General features: G+C 44.2%; 1 protein-coding gene across 4 annotated transcripts in view; it reads left to right on the top strand.

Moving 5' to 3' along the window:
• Rasgef1b (RasGEF domain family member 1B) overlaps positions 1–15,839 on the top strand; it is a 534,935-nt gene that overhangs the window by 493,166 nt on the left and 25,930 nt on the right. The window contains exon 1 of one of the 4 annotated variants that reach the window (XM_059274715.1): positions 6,258–6,388. The exons of 2 other annotated variants lie outside the window; for them this stretch is intronic. The gene's annotated coding sequence lies outside the window, so the exon portion shown is untranslated. Of the gene's footprint in view, positions 1–6,257; positions 6,393–15,839 lie in introns of those variants that run through there. One more of the 4 variants, XM_059274713.1, reaches the window with a different exon arrangement.

Genomic DNA, 15,839 nt, shown 5'->3' with positions numbered 1-15,839 from the left:
AGAAACTTCCTGAAGTTATCTTCTGTGTTCAAGTCCTCCCACTTTGGAGTGAAATCTGAATATAATCTTTTCACTGATCCAAAAAAATGAAACTGTGTATCTTCTATCATGGCTGCTGTTAGACTGAATGACTCACATAGACTCAGTCAGTAGTCTCCCTAAAACAATTAATAGATGGGAAGAACTGTGCAAACTGACAAATGTTGGTAAATGTTGGAATATTCATTCCAAGGCTAACCTGGTCGTTTGTCTCATCACAGAAATTCCTCCAAAGCAGCGAGGTTTACTTTATAGTTATCAAAGAATTAATGGCACTGGGCCAGGAGTCAGGATCGTAAATAAATACAATTTCAGATCTGGCCTTCCTTGCCCTTCTTACCAAGGTCCAGGGATGTGACTCTTTGGAACCTACCCCCCACCTTTGTATTTCTATGGAATTCCAACATGACCATGTTCTAAGCTAGATTGGTCATGGGCAGGCTTCCCTTAGGTCAAAGCAGGAAGAGGGCGCGAAACCAAAGCACGCCAAGCAGCCTCCTTCCCCTTCTGCTGAAGCTCCTCAGATGATAAGGACGGGGAACTGATGGAAAGCAACACTGAAACCAAGGAGGAAGTAAGGGGTGTTCTCTCAGGTCTGGAGCCAAGCTGCTCTCACGGTCCTGAGACCTTGGCGCAGTAACTCATCTTTCCATTGCCACAGAGTGAAGTGAGAGTGAGAGGGCCCCAGGAGGGGAGCCCTGTGCTCTCCACGATCGATCATCACCATACATCTGCGCTGTTGCCTCCTCTGTGGGGTGTGCAGGGGTGGGCGGTCCATTCTCTTCCTTTCTCTGAAATCTATCTGTGGTGAACTAGAAAGATTTTCCCTGTCTTGAAGAGGGAGTGGTTCATCTGTTAAATACTTTAGGTATCAGGGTTTTTTTTTTTTTCCTTCTTATTTTTTGCCTGTTGAAGAAAAATTATTGTATTTGTGTGTCACAGAGAAACTATTTTTGAATATACTACAGGTTTACAAGCTGCAAAGTAATATTCAGAAACTATTAGATGCAGTTTATCAACATTTCATCTGTTTATTCTTCATGCCTTTGTTGTACATAATTCTCATCATCTTTTGTCAACATATGAGAGGCCATATAAACCATCCTTCCCAAGAGTGGGCTTCCCTTCCTTGGTTTGAAAGCTGGGAGATAGGCAGTGTCCAGGCTAACTGGTGACTAGTAATATGACCTATGTCTTTGTTTCTACCCATTTTCAAACTGGAGCTCAGGTTTCCCACCTTCAACGGCCTGTATTCGTATTCCAGAGTGACTGAGAGAACAACAAATTAGTGAGAAAATGTAAAAACCTTCTGAGGAATTACATGGCCATTTCATAAAGCCCTTAATGATCTGTAACAACTCATAGTATCAAAAGACGCTGTGTAAGCTACCAGGGGGGGAAAGTTGTTCACAATACTACCCAGTTGTAAAGGTTGTGGACCACAGTAGAGACAGCCCCAGCTCTGTAATAGTGGCACTTAAAATGAGTGTAACCAGCAGCTGTTCAATTGGACTTAAGGGCTTCTCAATAGGAAGGGACTTATGCCTGGTACTGTAAACCTAGCCATGAACCCATGTCTGGAGAGGTCATAGACTTTAGAGGAAATTCCATTACAAACATTTTGCTAAATTAATATTGCTTCTAACTGTGTGCTAAATACTTACCCTTGCACCCGTCGGTAAGTACAAGTGCCCAGTCCTCATCAGACGAACTTCTTTTTTACAGTAGATGAATGCTACTGTAGAAATCCTCAACCAATCAAAATGCAGGAACCAGTGATCATGGGGTTCCCAGCCCCGACTGAATGCGTATGTCACAATCCTCACACCTGAGGCTCAGGGGACACAGTGGAAGAGGAGACAGCAAGATTGTGAGAGCCAGAGGACCTGGACGTGCTGTAAGGCCGTGTCTTCTAGACATGGCAGGGATGCTGCACCCACGCATTCTCCCCAACATGGCTACTCAAACAGGATTTGGCGTGTCAACGTGGATGGGGGAAATTTCACAAGGCCCCAGTCCAGAGGAAAAGCTACCACAGTTCATGGGTGCTGAGAGAGCGAGAAACAGTTTTCTTTAAGGACAAAGCTTCTAATTAGGCCTCTCAGTCCTGAGGAGTCAACTGTAAACACCGATATAAATAACGACACCAATTTGGACTCAGCAGGTCTCTCTCTCTCTCTCTCTCTCTCTCTCTCTCTCTCTCTCTCTCTCTCTGCATATCAATAATAATTATAGAAGAAGAGATCATGATTATAGGGGGTGGAGGGACAGGAGGAGTTGGAACGAGAAGAGGGGTGAGTGGAAATAATATAAATACAGTGTATTTGTGTATGAAATTCTCAAAAATAAAACAAAAGAGAGGAAGGAAGGAAGGAAGGAAGGAAGGAAGGAAGGAAGGAAGGAAGGAAGGAAGAGAGAGAAAGAAAAAGGAAGGAGGAAGAAACTGCAAGAAGAGCTATGAATCCCCTTCAGCTCTGGATGTCTTCAGCGTTTCTGCCGGCCGACTTTACAGCACACTCCCTTCCACCTTTCCTTCCTTAGTCTTAACTGATGTTCTGGTACATCATCTTCCTTCATCACAAGGAGTTCCGATATTTGAAGACAGTTATATTTACATTTTCACTTAAGGTTCAAGTGCCTTAATGAAATAGCAAATTGTAACTATTGGGATTAAATTGTATCCCTTTTAGGCAAATAATAAGCATTGCTTTGTAAGAAAACAGCTTATTTCTGACTTAAATACGCATGTATTCTGCTTTTAAACATTCTTTACAAACTCTTACATGGGCAATTAGGATTGGAAGAACAGGAGCGCTGGATTCAGGATATATGGCTTCTTTCCCTGGCTGAGCCCCACTCCTTCTTGTCACATACCTGCCTCTCATGGTTTTGTTGTGGATTAAACATAACACAAATAATCAAATGTAGCACAGGTATGGTAAAACATTCATCAGTGGGTAGAAGGAGTCAGGGGCAGCAACATATACTAACATGGATAGATTATTAAAAAACGTAAGTTCAGGGGCTGGAGAGATGGCTCAGTGCTTGTGAGAGATTGTTACTCTTGCAAAGGACTGGAATTTGGATCTCAGCATATTAGGCAGTTCACTGCTCACAGCCACCTGTAACTCCAGCTCCAGGGAATCCAACACTGTCTTCTGGCCTCTGTAGGGACCCACATTCTTGTACACGTACACACACACACACACACACACACACACACACACACACACCACATGAACGCTCAAGCACAATTAAAAAGTAAATTAAATCTAAAACAAACAAACAAACAAACAGAACTAAAACCATGTAGGTTTGGGTCAGTGTGATGGTTCAGCATGTAAAAGTATCTTGCCATCTTACCTGACACGTGAGATCCATCCCTGGAATCCAGAGTGGAAGAACAGAACTGACTTCCAAAAGTTGTTCTCTGGTCTCTGCACCCATGCTGTGGCATACACACACTGGCTTACACACACACACAGACATACACACACACATAAACATACACATTATGCACACACACAATAGTAATAAACAAAATGAAGTGAGTTATTAAAAAAAAAAACACAAGGTGAGCAGTAAAGAAGAAAACAAAATGAAAAGGTTGCACCAGGACACTTAGGTCAATATACTCATGAGATTTGTTCAACAATAACATCATTGTTCCCAAAAGGTGGATTGAAAATACACTGAATACAGTGTGGTGTAAGGTGGGATTTGTCTTTCGAAATGAAAGCGACAAAAGGAAAGGCAGTCGGACTAGCACGGTTCATGACGATACTTGCATTTCTTTTGTGTGCCTGAGGTACAGCAGGCTTAGGAAAAGCAACCCTTCCCTACATCGCTGGACAGTCTTTGTAGAGTGGAAATGTAACACAGGCCACCATCCTTCAGTCCTGGGATGAGGCTCTGCTCTGCAGGGCTTTATTCGAATCAGCTTGACTGCATTTGTGGAGTTTACTACTATTTACATTTTTATTATATTAATCAAGTGTGTGTGTGTGTGTGTGTGTGTGTGTGTGTGTGTGTGTGTGTTAAAGGATTCATCAGCTCTCTCCTTTCACGTGAGTCCTGGGGATCAAATTCGGGTGGCCAGGTTTGGTAGCAAACACCTTCACCTGCCGAGTCATCTCATCAGCCCACCAACATTTTTCATGAGGATACAAATAGATCCAATGGAGTCAAAAGATCAGGAAGAAACTATGAGGTATAGAAAATGGAAGACACAATTGGAACAGAATTACATACTGTGTTCTTACCATGTGCTAGACACCCATCCATCCATCATCCATCCACCCAGGAAGCTCACGTTTTATCAAGTATCAATGAGGGGAGAGACTCAGTAATAAGCAAAATGCAGTGTATCAGATGGTAGCAAGACTTTGCAGGGAACAGTAAGAGAAGAGGGGGGCCATCAAAAGTGGAGGGGATTGTAATTTTAAGTGAGACCAAGAAAGGTGTCTCTGGGAGACATTATCTTCAGCCCCCTTCATGTCCTGGCTCTTTTAATCTCAGTACTCCTTAAAGAAGTTGCTTGATTCTCATGATGCCGTGTTTCAGTGAGTAACAGGGTCCCAGAGCCCCACAGTGCGTTGTGGAGGGTTTGACAGGTGGCTGAGTGATAAAGACAGGGTTATAGTTAGGAATGCTGGCTCCAGAGTTGAATCTGCACATCATGGTTCTCACATTGGAGCTAAGAAGGGCCCCAAGAGAGCCTGGACAGAATAGGGACCTGAAATGTGGTTTGGGAAACAAAACAAAACTTAGCATCAATATCATAGTGGCAACCCCTTTACATTTTTAGAATATAAAGTGAACTTTATCTTTTGTTTAGTGGGCAAGACTTCAGAAAGTAAAAAGACAGCTTTCTGGGCTGAGTACACAGAGGTTACAAAGGGCGTGCCTGACTGCACCAGTTAGAAATCCTGGTTTAGCCCAGCCCTCTTAGTGTCTTGCTAAGGACCAGGAAGAGTGTGCTTTGCCCCATGTCATATGGTCTACTTGCTAACAAACACAGGATGGAAAGCTCAGCCACGACTGTAGGGCCCTGCAGCACTGCTCCTTTGTCCGAATCCATCCTCCTTCACAGCGCAGGATCGCCAAAGTTCAGCATAAGTTGCTGGTCCAGGGAGACCCGTCTATAGACGGAGTGCATAGGACAGAGAAGCAGGAGGTGGGAGTGACAGGCAATGGAAAGTGGCTCCTTCCACCCCAGAAAGAGAGGCAGGGACTTTAGAGCAGGAACAAACAGTGTTGCCAATCACAGCCCCAGAGGATGGTCCAACAGTGTTTATTTATGAACTGAAACTCCCAAAGCTGCCTTTTCTTATCCAGGGTCACAGCGCTGCCAAGTCTCCAGATCTTATACCCCCCCCCCCCCCCCCGGTCTCTTTTTTCCATTTCTTCCCTTACCTATCATGCGTACAAGGGAAGTTTTGCGTTCTTACCTCCTCTCCCCCTTTTTCCCTAAAATAGTTATCAGGTATCCAATAATACCTGGTTACAATGATAACACAGCCTTCACTGAGGACTAGCCTCACGTGTTAAGAGTAGATTCCTTTCCTTCGCGAAAGTTCTTAACACATGTAATTTTACATCCGCAGTGAGTGGCAGTTTACTTAGCGTTTTCCCCTCTAAGTAGCCATTAAGCTTCAGAGGTCTGGGGCCACCAGTGTGCCCCCAGCGTTTTTTTTTTTTTTTTTAATCCCCACAATACCTAGCACTCAGCAAGTGCTTGGTGGTTCCTCTCGGATCTCCTCCGAAAGTTACACGGACAGTAACCTCCAGTTCATAATTATGATAATAGATACTGTACAACGAGTCCAGCCGGTTATTTACAGGTAGAGCACACACACAGGCAAATGAATACACACACTCGGGGACACATGACTGCACAAACAGCCGCGGGCAGCCGCACGGAGGAGGAAACACACGCCGCCCGAGTGGGCCCAGCCCTGGCTGCTGAGACCCGCTGCGCCAGCAAGCCAGCCTCCGCGGCGGCGTGGGCGGGCAGGGCCGCGGCGTCACGGGAGTCCCAGGCCGCGGGGGCCCGGGCAAGTCCCCGAGCGCCCACCGCAGGGCGGCGTGGGCGGAGGGCGGCGCCGCGATTGGCCAGCGCGAGTGGGCGTGGTCAGAGGCGGGGCGGGGCCGGCGGCGGCAGGAGGCGGGCACTCAGGAGCAAGGGGGTGTGCGCGGCTGCGGCTGGAGTTTCAGTATAAACAAGGACCCCGACTGGATCGGCGGGTTTTTTCCTTTCTTCCTGCCTTCGGTCCTTCCTGGTCTTGCGTTCGCCTTTGGGGGCGCCGCCGTACAGCAGCCAGGAGGCGGAGGCCCGGGCCGTGTGCGGGTAGGTAGGTGCTCCGGAGTCCCCGCGGCGGGATGGAGGGAACGGGGATGGAGGGAGCCGGCTGCACGGAGCCCCGGGGCTGCGTAGATGCTGCTCTAGGACCCAGCCAGCTGCCCAGTGCGCCCCGGCGTGGCTCGAGGTCCCCAGCTAGCGAGCGCCGGCGGAGCCCGGGGATTTAGGAGTTCCCGCGCCCGCTCGTGCTAGGGGCTGCCGGGGTCCCAACAGGTGCGGGGCTGAGCTCTGGGGACCCGGGGATCTGTGGACGCAGTGCTGCGCCTCGCCTCAGTGCCCATCCAGGCCTTCTATTTGGAGATCATGTTAGATCTTGAGGGTTTGACTGAGTTGGAGTCGCGTTCATCCTTTTTGCTTTCTTTCTAAGCTTCCTATGCACCTAGGTTGTGTCTATACACTTTTTGGGCTAGTTTCCTAGGGTGTTTGTGAGTGTACTGGCTGTTGTTTATTTTTGTTGCAGATTCCTTATAATCTAAGGTCTGACTCTTAGGAACAGACAGGGAAACACTTGTGTTTCCCCTGGCTCTTATGCAAACTTGAACAAGTAGCCAGGTTTTTTGTTTGTTTTGTTTTGCTTTTGGACTCAGGTAAGTTGCCTTCGGACACTAGTCCGGGCGATACTAACGTGGCTTGGGGTACATGGAAGCTTCGTGGGCTGACAGCATGAGGGAGGCTTCTTTTTATTGGAGTGGAGAGCCCTGAAAACAACTTCAGAGCTGTACAAGAGAAAAGGGCAAATGGGAAACAAGAGGTGTGCGCGCCTGTGTGTGCGTGTGCGTGTGCGTGTGCGTGTGTGTGTGTGTGTGTGTGTGTGTGTGTGTATGTGTGATTTGACTGTTGCTTGCCACCTTACCCCATCCAAATTGGTACAGTTCAGGAAAAGCACCATGGCTAAGCCCACCGACAGTGCGGGGAGAAAGGGGTGGAACGGTGTGGTTAATAGCGCCAAGAGAGCATCTAGGCTGCAGTTTTCTCTTGTGAGTGTAAATGTACCACTTTGCAGATGAATTCGCGGGGTCTGGTGCATATGAATAAATACGCACTTATACTTGTGTATGTATGTTTGGGTGAACGCGTCTCCAAGGAGTCCTTCGTCAGCAGCGCCATGTGACAATGGTCAGGAACTGCTGGTGTGCGTAGATCTATATTTAGCCCTGATGATGTCTCACAGGGAGGAAGGGTCTCGAGCCGGGGAGGATAAAGGGGGAAGAGTCTTGGGATCAGGGTATTGGAGCTCTTCTTGGCTGATTTCTGGCACAGACTCAGATGGGTGAATAATTATTCTTTCCTCATGAGCACAGTAGCTGGAAAGTGGCTTGTGATGACCGTGCCTTAATCTGTGCATAGTTGTGACCAGGGTGGTCAGCCTATGCAAAGAGGGTTAAACAAGGAGGTTTAGAAATGAAGACAGTGTGTACCTGATGTGAAGATTTGGGAGGAAATAGCTGGCAATGTGGCATTCAGAGCACAAGGAGAACTGATTTTTTTAAAAAATGGAATGCAAATTTTTGGCTGTTGAGGATGTATAGAAGAAAAATGACAGCCAGTTAAATACTGTTATCCCTTAATGCCAGTTTTATTTGGGTAGGGAGCCATGTTTGAGTCACTGAGGACCCAGGGCACTTTTGACAGAAGTCAGTGTTCACAAACAGTGCTAGCTGTTTTAACCCTTTCAAGCAGATTTGCTGGCAAGTATGATAGATAACATCAGCCTCTGGTGAGCAAGTCCCTTCCCTGTGTCAGTCAACTCTTTGTTTTCCGAGAGGTGCCAGGCCTCTGGCTACTAAGAAGACTGGCCTTGGACTTGGACATGTTCAGTTCTGAGAATTTATTTCTGCTTTGCTCCATATCATGTGCTATTACTGTACATTGTGTCTGTGCTGCCACGCTTTGTACCTGGCCTGGTGGCAAAGAGAGTCATCAGAATGTATCTGCATTGTCTTGTTCCTAAGCTTAGTGTCTAATCTAATCTATTTTAAGTATATGTAACTCAATATTGCTAAGTGTTCATTGTTTATCATAACATTCCTTATATTGTTATTTACATCTTATTCTTATAATCTAACATTAACCTCACTGTTTAATAGAGTACAATAGGCCAAGTTGAACCGGTTAAATACCTCTCATCTAAAGGAAAGAGAATAGATAAGAAAACAGAGAGGAAGATGTGGGCCAGGAAGACCTATGCAGACTAGGTGGGGTCCTCAGTATCGTACAGAAAACCATGGGACCAGCCTGCTCAGTTTCCAAAGGCTACCTAGAATTGAACTTGCAATATTTGGATGACCTCCAAGGAGAACACTTGGAAAGAAGATAGGAAAGGAAAGGTTCTAGGCCTTGCCTGGGAGAAGAATCAGGAATCCCAAGCAAGGATGGAAAAGAATCTTAGTTCTGACGGCACAAATAATTAGAAAATAAATGAGAAAGTTTCCAGAAGATTTCGTGAATTCTCACAATTGGCTAATTGTACTGTTGAGGATTTGAGGGTTTTAGTAGTTAATTTAAGTATTATTCGTCTCCCTTTCATTTTTCCAGAACTGTGTAACACTATATATATACAGCTGTCCATCTTTTTATTGGTCCATCAGTTAAACCTACAAAAAAAAAATAGATCTGTACGGGCGTTGCTTATTCTAAAATGACAGTTGTAGCTTCGCAGATCTCTACCCTGGAAATGAGAAGACTTGACTTTGGGCAGATGGGGAGCCCTAACAAGACCCATCCCTTCTTTCTGTAGCTCTGATGTCTGTGAAGTGGACGTGGGCAGTCAGAGGAGATGGTTTATGGTGCCTTTGTATCTCTGTCACAGCTGATTTATTTTGTTGCAGTGTTCTGCATCCATCCATGTTAGAGTGGTCCACGCCAGGATGGAGATGGCCTGTTAGATGTTCAGGTGTTTTCTGAGCATATGGGAATGAAAAGGGACAAGTCACGTGTGCTCTTTGGTGAATTTATATAGAAATTTAGTATTTTCTTGAATTGCCTTTTCCTTTACTTCTTCATTGTGAGAATATTAAAGATTGCTAATTATCAATAAAGTGGGGCCAGAAAATTATTCTTGGCTTATTAACTCATCATTCTTGTCAACTAAATGTCAGTGCCTCTTTTACTAATCTGTTTTCATAGGTTTATGTATTTATTTATTTTTCTCTTAAGGTAAATATATACCCAGAAATGATCTAATTGATTTAAATTGTGTTAGGGAACCCTGATGTGAAGATTGGACACAAAAAAATTTAGTCCTGTAAAAAGGAAAACCTTTATAGACTATTAGCCTTTTTCAATTTATCTAAAAGACAAAAATCGAAGGAAAAAAAAACTATAGTTTTCTAAGGACTTACAGCCAAAAAAAATGAAATTATCTCAGTTCCCATGTTACATAATAAAATTCAAAGAAAAATAATCTTAGCTTTTCACAAATGCCCCACTAAGTATCAAGCCATTTCCCTATTGAAATGAATTGGACTCAGAAAAGTAAAATATTCTAATAAAAATTACCCCTCTGAGATATTTCATGGTTTAGCTGCAGATCTATCATATATCTTTTACAATCTCAGTATCTCTGTGCTGCTTACTATGGAAGCTTCAAGCCACATGAACAACAAAATTACGAGCTTCTTAGTTGTCTGCCTTTCCCTCACCCCCTCCATTTCTTTCTGTCCCTTGTCTTGTGCTGGGGGTGAAACCCAGGGCCTTGTGCATGCTGTGCAAGAGCTGTACCACCGAGCCGCTCTCCAGCCCACTGGCCAGTGTGCAGTGCTCTTCAGTCAGTGTGGCCAGTGGTGGCTACCAGACAGTGAAGGAGAGGCGAATCTTTTGGGAGTCCAGCCCTTGTGACAACCCCTGATTACGTAGTGATGATTTGGGCAAGGAGTTTTATTATTCTAGGACTATGGAATACTTGATTCTCATCACAGATGGGCATCTGAGACATCAGGAAGTAGAGCTGTTGGGCACTGTCAGCTAGTTGATGTCTGTCTGTACAGCATGCGCAGTGCCCCTTCCCGGAGTTCAATGATATGCTAAGATCTTCCCATTTCCCCCAGCACTGCAGCTGCTTTTCTCTTGTTTTTCAAAACCAGCCATGGCTCGGTCAAAGACAGGGAACCAGGCGCCATCTACTGCTAAGATCGAGAATCGCAAGGATGCTGTGGATGCTAAAGGCTTTTAAATAAATGAAGAATGTCAGCATGGTCTGGCTTCCCTTCCTACACACACACACACACACACACACACACACACACACACACACACACGGAAGGTTTTCAGTGACACTCCAGGCCTATTCGGAGTCGCCATGTACCAAAGTCATTTTGTGCTTTAATAAATTGCTACCACCATCCCATGGCAAAAGATCACAAATCTAATCTTTGTTTTTCTTCCAACAGTAAATTGTAACTAGTTGAGTCAGAATTCTTTTCCTTCACCGTTAGGGATTAGTGGGAAAATTTCTAGTTAGCATAAGAGCTGATAAAGCAAAATGTAAACTGATTTGTGTGTATGTGTGTGTGAGGGATTTCAAATCAGGAAACATGACATTCCTTTGCAGAGGGATATAGATTTGGTTCCCAGCACCCATGTTGGTCCACCTATAACTCCAGTTCCAGGGTATCTGATGCCCTCTTCTGGCCTCCTCAGGTACTATGCCCACATACACAATAATTTTTTTTTTTCAATAAGTAATCCCTTTTCTCCCTTAACTAGGAAACCTGTTGAGCGTTTAAATTTGATTCTAAAAACTGTACATTGTGGAGTCATTTACATGTATTCAGCCTTTCTACTCTCAGCTGTGTATCTTATTAACATAGTACCTCTTTTCTAAAGATGGTTGGTGGAGGTACAGCATCCCAGGTTTCTCAGATGCTCTCTGGGGTCTCTGCTAAAAGGGCTTCTCAGTCTAAGGAAAGAAATGAGAAGATAAGCATCTGGACACTTCCAAGCTTAAAATAAGCCACGCTTCAGATAGCGTCAGAGGCTACACCTTTGACATTTCACCTGGCTGAGATCCACAGTCACCTGGGCCTTCAGTCAATCTGCATTCCCAAGTCTGGTGTCACAGAGAGGAAGCTGTCAGTCTAGGATAGTAGCTAGAAGGACGTTAGGAACTTTTACCCAGTGTCTGCAGCGTCAACTGAGAAAAGAAGTGTAGAAGAACGGTCTTGTTAAATAAGAAACACAGAGCCAGTGCAGAGATGAAAGCCCAAGAGGTCAGAGCTAAGAGCCTTACCCTTCACTGCTGCAGCTATCCTCTTCAGCCAAGGAGTTGTCAAATGTGCGTATCCTAAAGGGCAAAGTTCCTTTGGAATCTAGACGGGAATTGAGAAAGGTCGGATTCCAGGTATTAAATGAAATCTCTTCCCACTAAACAAACACACTTTCAAGGTTTGGCCGAGATAAGGAGATCTTTGCCTACCTTTTTTTTTTTTTTTTTTTAAAGTCAGGACACTTGTCTAGCATTTATACTGATGCTAAAACACTGTCATCCGTGTAGAGCTGCTGGGTTCATAAACACCCACGCCCTGGTCCTGTGTGACACCTGCACATTTCTATCTTCCTTTGAGACTGAAGGAGATGCTGACGTGCTGTTCTAGTAGAGATTTACAGAGTGTCTGCCACAGAGGTAAGGGGTGGCTTTTCATGGAGCTCCATGCCCGTCCATACCCCAACCTCTTTCCCAGTTTGAGTTATCACCTGAAACCACCTCCTCCCCAGTACACCTGCTTCCTCATAAATAACACTGCCAAAGCAGTTGGTAATTCAGACACAATCTGCTGTTCAGGGCAAGGCGGCTTTTCATCTGGAGCTTTGGTTGGTCTGAAACCATTAGGCATGCCTTTCAGATCCATTCATCCTGTAAATCACCCACAGCCTGCTCTCTTGCTTTGGGATCAATGTCAGGCTGAACTTCTTCAGGGTCTTTGGAAGAACATGATCTATGTTGGTGCCCAAATTAGCAGCCCCTGCAAGATGTCTGTCAAGTGACTTCAGCTTCCCAAGTCAATTTTAAGAAGAATGTTTGTCTTCTCTGCCTGGGTTGGGGGTATCTTGTTCCTACTAGAAACTTTTCCAGCATCATTTATAGCCTGTGAGCTAATTTGGGTGACCAGAAAGGTATTTTTTTCCTTTATCCTAGTTCATTGTTTTTTAAAATGAAAATCCATTTCCTGTTGTTTTACTATGCCTTCTATCCAGAGTGATGCCCCACTGGGGGGGGGGGGCAGGAAGCCTATTTCAGGAACTCTACCCTTAAGATTTGTCATTCTTGTGTTCTCTTTAACTCAGTTGAATTGGTACTACACACACACACACACACACACACACACACGATTTATAAGATGCTAGTCCTAAATGTCGTGGAGGAGGGTTCTCTGTAGATCCGCCCTACTCTCTTGCTTTCGAGTAGACATAAGACATCTAGGTTCTGTGCTAGGCCAGCACCCTGTACTGGACAGGAGCTCCAGTAATGAATATGCAGACATGGCAGTGTATTTATGTGTGCAGAGAGGTGTGAAATTTCTTTGAAAAGATCTGTCCTATTAGTTGACTAGAATGTATCTTGAATTTCAAGCAACCAACTTAGAAATGAAACTTCCTAAGGTGAGAATTACTTTCCAGCCTGCAATGTATGTTAAGTAGTGGTTTGAATAGTTAACGGGTTTTTCATGTATCTCATACAAATCTCTTTTTCAAAGGAATTAACTCTTTTTATGTTTGTTAGGTATAAATCAAGCCATAATTTAACTGACTGCTGTCATACATTCTAATTTTGAAATAGTCTCTATTTCCTAAGCAGGGCGTTTAGTTAGCAGGTCCCCATTTATAGGTATACTGGACAGGACAGATTTTTGCATAAAAGAAAAAGGTGGACAGTGGAGGGGCTGGTTTTAGAAAGTGTGGGAAGGTGTCAGTTCAAAGCACATGAACCCTAGTGCCAGAGCTTATCAGTCACGAGGACTGTACAGTGAAGGCATCAGAGTTCCAGTGAGGTAGAAAGGCGAATGGGAGCCAGAGGCTAAGAACAACTTCTTCTTGCCCAGATCTCCCTTGGAGATTCATTGGGGATAGTGGAGGCCAGGGATCGATAAGTCTCTGAGTCTTGTGTCTAGTACTTTGGATACTGAGTTTATTTTCTTAACAGTTTACAATCTTATTTTGTCATCTGGGCCTTTCAGCTCCAGAACTGAAGCTCCTAGAGTGCAAGGTCTTGACGTGGAATGTGAGTGCCGTTGAACAAACCCTAGCTAAAGACGTGGGTCACAGTACAGGGAATGCTTGAGAGAAACTGAATTGCTGTGGCTTAACTTCTTAGGTATTTAAGATGAAGTTTCCAGACAGTACATTCTGTGCCATTCTACTGGCTTTGTGTTTATCTACTACTACATGGGCAGTTAGACTGTCAGAAAACTTCTGGATTGGCTGCTAGCTAGAGCTTGTCTGAAGTGAGTGATGGACACTATGTCCCATGATCTTTCTGTTATTATTTGGCTCATTAAAATTTTCTTTTGCTGGTAATCTGTAAAGAAAACACCTCTGTGTTTCGTTGAGCCGTAGGTAAGGATCGAGCTGTCCACTGTACAGTGCTCTGCTATTTCATATGCTGCTTGAGCAACTTTCAACGAAACCTCTTTATTCAGGTACACATGCTTCCCAGTTGGAAAGAAAGTAGGCTTTCTAAAGCGCATATTAGAATCTCTGAACTTTCTGTCTAGATGGAACTGTGTGTTGATTATCAAGTCAGTAGCTTAACTATTACAGTTGACAGTGTTTTTTTTTTTTAATAAGAGTAATTCATGGTTTTAATATATCTTATGAACAAGAATCTATGCAGAATGTGTAAAACATATAAATCATTCTAATAGCATATAATTTGAGGCAAAATGTTGGGAATTTCTTTTTATAGTTAAATATTAGAAGTTCAAAGACTATTTTTAATGTAATGTAAGTGACATAATAAAGTTTGTCCCTGGGATCTGGAGACCTGGGTTCGAAGCGGTCCTCTGCCTGTTACTTTATATGTAATCCTAAGCGTGTAGTCTTTGTTTCTCAGGCATGGGGAGAAAAGACAAAGCAAAACAAGACATCTACCACAAATGGATGTGAAGAATTATAAGAATTACCAGATGGTAATCCAGAAAGTACTCTGTAGTCAGTAAACTTAGGGCATGAGAAGTTAGTGAGGTAGGTTCTCAGAGCCTAGCATGTGTGTCTCTCCAGAGACAGCTTAATGGGGAATTCGGGGAAATGAAGCTTGTGGAGTGTGGACGGCTTTTCCAGTGTCTGAGACCACAGTGAGAGGAAGGGGAACTCATGAAGAGAACAGGGCTTGTAGATGTCAGAGGTGTGGTTCCGAGCACAAGGCAAGGAAGAGGAAATGTCCTCATTACATGGAGGTCTCTTGTCATGATTGGGTCTCAGCTGTTGACTGGAGCACAAGGTGAAGAATAAGAAATGTCCCCATTGCATGGAGGTCTCTCGTCATGATTGGGTCTCAGCCGTTGACTGTTGCTATGGTAGCAACAGGCCTTTGGATGGACTTGAAGGCAAATAATGGCCAGGGCCACACTCTTTCCTTCAGTTGATGGTTTAGGTATAATAAACTATAGTACTGATTAACTCACCTCAGCTAGGTTGCCATCTCTACTTACAGTATTTTCTTGAGAAGTCTTTGGGGGGCATTTTCTGAGTGCTGCTATTGTGGTCAGAGAGAGTTGATATGATCACTAAAAGCTTTTGCCACAACTCTAAAAATAATGGTCTAAGAAGAACTTTGCCAAACAGACAGGCTATCAATATGGATGAATGTGTGTGTATGTCATTCAGGGTTTGGGTCAAGGTGAGGAAAGCTAAAGTGACAGGTGGAAAATGTACCTGGACGTGGGACAAATAACTTTCTAAACTTCAAAACTATCAAGTGCTATTTCAATGAATTTGAATTTTTTTTTTAAGATTTGTATTTATGTGTATGCATGTGAGCCTGCATGAGTATATGTGCAGCACATGCATGCAGGGGTCTGCACATGCATGCAGGGGTCTGCAGAGGTCAGAAGTAGGTTTTGGGGTTCCCTCTAACTAGAGTTAGAGCCTTTTGTGAGCCTTCATGTGGGTGCTATTAACTGTATAAAAACAGTGAGTGTTCTTTGCTAAACCATCTCTCCAGAACTGAGTCTGAATTTAGGGGCTAGTGGGTGGGGGTGGAATCCAAGTTTTTATCTACTTTACAGGAGAGTAAATAAGAATTACAAATACTGATAGCTTTGGGGATGAGCCCTTGAAAAGGGAGTGAGGTGATCTGGGACTATCCGGTAAGCTCTTTACTGCTAATAAGCCAAGATTCCTTGGAGACCCACTTTGTACTACAGTCACATGACTGTGTTATGTTAGCCTGGTCACCCCAGTTCACCTTCCTGAGCCCCAGGTTCCACATTTATAGAAAGAGGGG

Source organism: Peromyscus eremicus, chromosome 10 (assembly GCF_949786415.1).
Source record: "Peromyscus eremicus chromosome 10, PerEre_H2_v1, whole genome shotgun sequence".
NCBI lineage: Eukaryota > Metazoa > Chordata > Mammalia > Rodentia > Cricetidae > Peromyscus > Peromyscus eremicus.
Note: the sequence above shows the minus strand (reverse complement) of the source record. Positions and strands in the feature narration are given on the sequence as shown.